This window comes from Monodelphis domestica, chromosome 5, assembly GCF_027887165.1.
Source record: "Monodelphis domestica isolate mMonDom1 chromosome 5, mMonDom1.pri, whole genome shotgun sequence".
NCBI lineage: Eukaryota > Metazoa > Chordata > Mammalia > Didelphimorphia > Didelphidae > Monodelphis > Monodelphis domestica.
Genome location: NC_077231.1, coordinates 130,680,199 through 130,688,000, shown reverse-complemented (window position 1 = coordinate 130,688,000; position 7,802 = coordinate 130,680,199). Strand labels below are relative to the sequence as shown.

Below are 7,802 nucleotides of genomic sequence, written 5' to 3'. Positions count from 1 at the left end.
TTTCACCAATTACATATAAAAATAAATTTAACATTCATTATTTTGAGTTCCACATTTTCTCCCTCCTTCCCACCCTCTCTCCATCACTGCCTCACACCCTTTACCTCTCCCTGAGACAGTAAGCAATCTGATATATATTTTGTATGTGCAAACATGTAAAACATTTTCCCATATTAGTCATTTTGTGGAATAGATCTCAAATTTTTAAAAGAAGTAGAAAAATGAAATATGGTATGTTTCAGTTTTCATTCAGACCCTCACAGTTGTTTTTCTGAAGGCAAGATGGCATTTTTCATTATAAGTCCCTGGGACTGTTTTGGATCATTGCATTACTGAGAATAATTAGATCATTCACAGTTGTTTGTATAAAAATATTGTAGTCACTGTGTACAATGCTCACTTCATTTTGCATCAGTTCATGTAAGTCATTCCAGATTTTTCCAAAATCATCCCACTTGTCATTTCTTATAGTATAATAGTATTCCATCACAATCACATACCACAACTTGTTGATTCATCCTCTAGTTAACAAACAACCCTTCAATTTCCAATTCTGTGCTATCATATAAAGAGCTCCAATAAATGTTTTATGGACAAATAAGTCCTTTTTACTTGTTTTTAATCTCTTTGACATTATCTGTCCCTTTAAACAAACTCCCCTTCTGCCTCCTCATCAAAATGTTTTTTTTTTCTTTTTTGCCTTCAGAATTTTAATCTTGAGAGATACCCAACTCTCCACAGCTGACTGCCTCCATAACATTCTGGACACGGGATCCTATCTATTCCTTCATTCAGGGGCTTCAAAATCTGCTCTCCAAAAATCTAGGACACATGTAAGATTATTCCTTTCTCCATTTTTCTGTCACAGATTCTATGATGGAGTAGTCACCTCCCTTCAAGGTTCCACTGAGACAAACAGTTTCTCCCTATTGATAAGAATCAGATCTAGAACAGGATTTCCCTTTGATAGTTTCTCCACCTATGGAAGAATTAAATATCCATTGAAGTCAAGAAATTATTAACCATCCAATTTTATCTGCTGATCATCAAGATTCTTCTCATAGATCAGATTTCCACCCCTTACCTAGCTCCTTCCTTCAGGTTACATGTATGCCTTTTTCAATAAATGAATTCAAAAATTTAAGAAATTTAGAATGATGATAAGAGATCACTTGTCAAGATACTCTATAGAATGATATCTTCAACACTTTTGCCCTTCATTTCATGAACTGTGAGAAGCTGAATATGATAAATACTTTTAAATGTGTAATATCAAGAGTGTATAACACAGTACCATATAATGGGGAAAACCCCAGATTTGGAGTCGAGTGCCCTATCTTTGAGTCACAGATCCAATACTTGCTAGCCATGTAATCACAGAGATGGAGACTGGTCCCATGATTTCAGTGACATTGGGAACCCCCAGGTGAAGAAATTCTTTCTACAAGCACAAGTTGGCGCTTTCTCTGAAACTTACACACTTAGAGAGCTGCCTAAAATATTGAAAACAAGTGACTTGCACAGGTCACACAACCAGTATTGTCAGAAGGGAAACTTGAACCCAGGACCTCCGGGACTCAAGATCAGTTTTCCATCCATTATGCCTCTAGGCCACCAAGGGCATGCCAACTAACCTCTTTGAAATCTCTGTAAAATGGTAACTAATACTTTCATCATCTCAGGAGTATTCTGAGAGAAATGCCTTGAAAACAAGAAAATGTAATATAAATGTAAGCTGTTAACACTTTTATTCAAAAAATATTTGCCCTCTATTTACTCAGATGGATCTGAAGGGAGAGAAAAATAAAATATATTTATTTACCTTTCACTGATAATGACATTTTCTTATATTTCTCAACTATAAGGACCAAATCTAAATAAGTTTAATTATGAAAATTCTAAAAAGTATTTTAATTATTGTAGTCATGAAAACTATAATTATAATTGATATTTTAAAATCATCAATCCTATGCTAGGCTATCTGAAAAATTATTGTCTTTTGGAACAAACTCAGCATTACAAATCTTTACCCTGGAGAAAAGTTGAAGAGAACCAATGAAAACTGAAATAAAATCTTACATTATCTCAAGAAAATGAATTTTCAACCCAATTTAAACCACAAATTAAATGAAATAAATTAAGTTCCAAGAGGGGGAGAAGCAAGTCACAAAATGACATCAGCATTGAAGTTTTTTTTCTGAACTCAAATTTTATTTTACTTCAAAATAGATAATAGTAAAAGAATATAGTTTGAGGGGGCAATGAGGTGGCTCAGTGGATTGAGATCCAGGCCTCAGGACAAGACTTCCAGAGTTCAGATCTGGTCTCAGACATTTCCTAGCTAAGTGACACTGGGCAAGTTGCTAAACCCCTAATGCCTGACCCTTACCACTCTTTTGACTTGGAACCAGTACAAAGTATTGATTTTAAGATGAAAGGTAAGGGTTTTAAAAGAAAAAAGAATATAGTTTGAAGGCACGAGGAGCTAATTTCCAGAGCATGGGATTCAAATTTACTAAATGTAAAAACTTTCTTGGCTTCTCTGTTCATTTGTCATGAAAATTATCTTTCCACCCCCATCCTTGTTTTTTCTATTTTGAGAATATGAACTCCCATTCATCAATATTAGGAACATTTTCTAAAGTGGCTTGATGTCTTTACAAAAGAGTGTGGAATAAATGAGAATTAGTACTCATGGGAAAGTTCCATTTATCATGCAATACATCACCACAAGGAGAAGGAAAAATCCAAATCCAAACCCACAAAGGAAGGAAGTACTGCTAGAGATTTGCTTTGTGCATGTATGTGAGGGGAATACTACGGTGCAATAGATTGACTTGCCTTTAAGAGGCTTATGAAGCAAAAATATAAATAAAGGCAATTCCTGCCATCAAGTAGCTTACACTGTAATAAGAGAAGACAACACACAAAAAGGAGCTGAGGAGGGTGGAGGGAGTAGGAGATTGAGTACATAACCCTTTTGCTCACTGAAGTCAACTCCTTTACAAGTATATTTGATCCAATTTTTTTTCCTAGCCATGGCCAGTGTGGACATTTGCTTTGCTTGACTATACATATGTGTGTATACAGATATACATATATATTTGTTAACAGCTTTGGTTTTCCTTTTGTTCTCAACTAGGAGAAAGGATGATTGCGGGAGAGGGAATGAGGAGGATTTTAGCTGGCAAAGAAAAAACATAATTTTTTAAAAATGTTTAAAAAAATGCTGGCTGTTTTGAAAAATAGAAAGTAAGACTTCCATATCTTTGAATCCAGTCCCCATTAAAAAGTCCAGAGCTGAGAAGGACTCCTCCATTGAGAAGGAGAGAATACAGTGGCCCAAATCTCTCTGAGCCCGGTACCAGGTCTTACTGTTAGATTTATATTTTCTATATCATCATATGGACATGGTGGATCCCCTAACAGAATATAAGCTCCTTGAGGGCATTGACTTTCACTTTGATTTTTGTATCCCCAGCTCCTAGTGCAGTAACTGGCACAAAGTAAATAATAAATGCTTGTTGGGTTTTTTTTTTTACTTATTCCCTTATATTCTACTAGACCTCAAAACTTCTATCTATAGATGCCCATCCAAACTACACAATTAATATTATCATTCTTAAGGTTTAAATATGCCATAAACCCACTATTTGGGTTTATTTCCTAAAGTGATCAGAGAAAAAAGGAAAGAACCCACATGTTCTAAAATATATACTGCACTATAAGAAATAACAAACAGGTTAATTTTTTTATTAAGTCATGGAGGCATCTGGGTGGCTCAGTGGATAAAGAGCCAGGTCTAGAGGTCCTGGGTTCAAATCCAAACCCGACACTTCCTAGCTCTGTGACTCTGGGCAAGACAATTAACCCCAGTTGCTTAGCCCCTACCACTCTTCTATCTTAGAATTGATATCAGTTCTAAAACAGAAGATAAGAATTAAAAAAAAAAAACATGGTAAGAACATGAAATTAAGAAGAATAAAGCAAGCAGAGCCAAAAGAACGTTACATGTAACACCAGAAATATTATTTGAAGAATGGTTTGTGTATAGCCACCTCCAGAGAAAGTAATGATAAATAGAAACAATCAAGACATATGTCAAAATATATCTTCTCTATTGCAAAAGGGGAAGAAGGAAAAGAGTTACCTGGGCATTTTAGAGCAACAAATACATTTTAATTTTTAAAAAGATAATAAATGCTTATTGACTGAGTGTTGACTAATTAGAAGTCAAATAATGACCTGAACTATGTTCCTAAGTTCATATACTATATATCTGACTACTTTAGAAGACCATCAAAATACTATTGTCAAAAAAGAAGGAAAGATAATATCCATATTTTAGTGAAAGAGATGTATTACCCGTGATTTACAGTAGTGATACTTTATTATTCCAGAAACTTATCCTACTTAGAATACAGTCAAAAGTTGTGGTGGTCTCAATATATTGAGAACCAGGCCCTGAGATGGGAAGTCCTGGGTTTAAATCTAGCCTCAGATACTTCCTAGTTGTATGATGCTGGACAATTCACTTAATCCCTAATTGCCTAGCCCTTACTGCTCTTCTGCCTTGGGACCAGAACACAGTATTGACTCCAAGATGGAAAGTAAGGATTAAAAATTAAAAAGGTCAAGGGAGAAAAGGCCCTAAAAAACAAAAAGATTCATAAAATATATTTATCAGGGATTGTATATTATACTTAGAAAAGAGTCCTTATTTCCCCCACTCAGAGACTTTTCATTTAATTTAACCTAATAAACTAATCTTTAATAATTGTAATCTGTTTCCTTATTTTGGTTTTTGAAACCACAGTAAACTAGAAGAGCGCCAAAAAAAGAGGCAAATATTCAGAAAAACTATAAAAAGTAGATATAATTATTTTAAATATTGCAATTTGGGGTCTTTAAGCATAGGGGCAAACCATTCTCCACAGCTCAATTGTCCATCTAAGGAATCACTATATTTTAAAGTACAAAAAAATACTCTATGTTTGTAATAATTGCCTTCCTTTTTAGGATTTTCTAATACATTTTCTCTCTTTCTCTCTTGATTCTCCTCCAGTTTTTCAAATCACTACTCATTCTTCTTTTCTGGTTCTTCATCCAGGTCATATTTGATAACCATAGATATTCTTCAAGACTGTAACAGGTTCTCTTCTCCTTTAGTTTCAGAGGGGATGAAAGAGGTGGAAAGGTAAGATATATCCCAGAGCTATGTGTCAGAGTGAGGATTCAACCCTAGAATTCTTGATTCCACATCTAGTGCTTTTTCTACTTGCCATTGCTAAAGGGAAGTATATATTGTATTTTACGGTGATTTTCACCACCAAAAAAAAAGTTTGATATTTAGAGTGCTTAAAACTTCAGATTTATGGAAAATTCACTTCATTCCTACAATGAGGTCAGATAAATTAGGCATTACTGTATACAAGAACATGATGTGACCTGTAGTAAACCAAATATAATCTTTTTTCCCTTCATTTCCATTTCCATATGAATTTTTGACAGTCATGAGATTTACATCAAAAAAGAAAAAATCCAGACCCTTTTAGAAGTAGATCCAAATGCATTTGGTTTGCTTGTCTTTACTAGAAAAAATAAATCTGTCTTCCCAGATTTAATTATCAATTTGAGAGTAAAATGCAATATAAGCAATCCATTCAAATCTAAATATTTCATTCCCAAATCACAGTATGCAACTTCATTTTAAGTTTTAAAAATGTTTTTAAAAGCTTTCAGTAATGACAATGTCATAGAAGAAGAATCAGGATCCCATAAAAATAAATGTAAAGTCTTATCATTCTGGTTTTTAAAAAAAATCAACTTCGCAAATACAAAATGAAGAAGGAATGGTTAGGCCACCTATGAAAAAACTATGGGTTTTAATGGCCTAAAAGCTCAAAATGGTTCAACATTGTGATATGGTAGGCAAAAAAAAATTGATGTATTCTTGAGCTAAACTGAGGTATAACTTCCAGGTATAAGGAGATGATAATCCCATTGACTGTCACCTTGAGAATCCATTAGATGATGAAGTGTGTGTGTGTGTGTGTGTGTGTGTGTGTGTGTGTGTGTGTGTGTGTGTATAGCTTAATAGCACAGAATATATTTAAATGTTTTCCTGATTGACTTGGTTCTACATATCACTATTAGAAAAGGAATTCTTCAGTAATTTAAAGATTGTGATTTCGATTGTGAGGTTAAAGAAAAAAACCTCCCTGAGCCTTAGTTTGATCATTTGTAAAATGAAAAGGTTGAATATGTTCTCATCTCTTTCTAAATCCCATGATCCTCCAGTATAGACTAATATCTAGCTGAGAAAGATAAGGCTGAAGGAGACCTCCATTGATGTGAATTGCAACACATCTACAATTTAGTAGATAGGCTTCAAGAGTTTATGTGGCCAAAAAATTCAGTTCCTTATCACCAGCTTGCTAGTGAGAAGAGAGGTACAAGAGAAAAGCAACAAAAATAATGATACGAGAAAAATGAAATGATGATCATAAATTATGTATTCATAGCATGTAACCTAAACAGAGTCCTTAAACCTGAGCAGCAATATTTACAATTTATCTTTTTCAATCCTTGTCATACACATTCCAAAACTTTTCCACTCTCCATAAGGTCCTTAATTTGATCTCCACCTCCTTCAATTTCAGAAGATGAACTGATCTTGGGAAATAAATTCCTAAGGAAGTCCAAGCCACTTTACATGGGCTCCCTCAATTTCTACTCCTTCTTATCTTAAAGCTTTTTTGAATCTACTCTCCTTTTCCATTTGCAACTAAGTTCACAGGAAGAGATACTCCGCATTTCCAAAGCTAATTACTATGTTTGTTACCTTGATTTCATTCCTTCTCACCTCACACCCTAAGACATTGACTAATCAGAATTCCTTCTCTTTCATACATTCAGTCTCTTTCTCTAGACTCATTCCCTTATCACTTAGAAGCATGAGCAGGTATTAAGATGTTCTGTATCTTTAAAAATCTTCCTTCAACTCTCTTAATCCCTCAAACTACCATTTTTCACCTCTACCACTGCCTCCCGCATTCAATGCCAAACTTGGTAAAAGTGGAATCTTTGGGATCACTTCAGCAGCACATACACTAAAACTGGAATGATACAGAGAAAATGAGCATGACCCCTGCACAAAAACACACAAATTTGTGAAGCATTCCACATTTTTAAATAAATAAGTAAAAACAAAAGTAGAATCTTCACCCAATTCCTCCACTTCCTAAATACTCTTTTCTCAAATCCTTAAAACCTTGACTTCTCACAACTACAAAACACTCTCCACACAATTAAAACTAGATCTAAATAATTGGAAAAAACATTGATTGCTCATGGGTGGGATGAGCTAACATAATAAAAATGACAATCCTACCCAAATTAGTGCCATACCCATTGAACTACCAAAAACTTTACTGAATTAGAAAAAAATAACAAAGTTCATTTGGAAGAACAAAAGATGGAGGATATCCAAGGAAATCATAAAAAAAATGCGAAGGAAGGAGGACTTGCAGTCCCAGATCTCAAACTATACTATAAAGCAGTGGTCATCAAAACAATTTGGTACTGGCTAAGAGACAGAAAGAAGGATCAGTAGAATAGACTTGGGGTAAATGAACTCAGCAAAACAGTCTATGATAAGCCCAAAGATCCCAGTTTTGGGGACCAAAACCCACTATTTGATAAAAACGGATGGGAAAATTGGAAGACAGTATGGGAGAGATTAGGTTTGGATCAGCATCTCCCACCCTACACCAAGATAAACTCAGAATGGGTGAATGACC

The 7,802-nt window shown here is 34.5% G+C and overlaps 1 non-coding gene across 1 annotated transcript; it reads left to right on the top strand.

Moving 5' to 3' along the window:
• The first annotated feature begins 7,088 nt into the window (after nucleotides 1-7,088).
• LOC130454868 (U6 spliceosomal RNA) lies at nucleotides 7,089-7,192 on the top strand. Its single transcript, XR_008912655.1, has one exon. It is a non-coding gene; the product is annotated as a U6 spliceosomal RNA (small nuclear RNA).
• The last annotated feature ends 610 nt before the right edge of the window (nucleotides 7,193-7,802 follow it).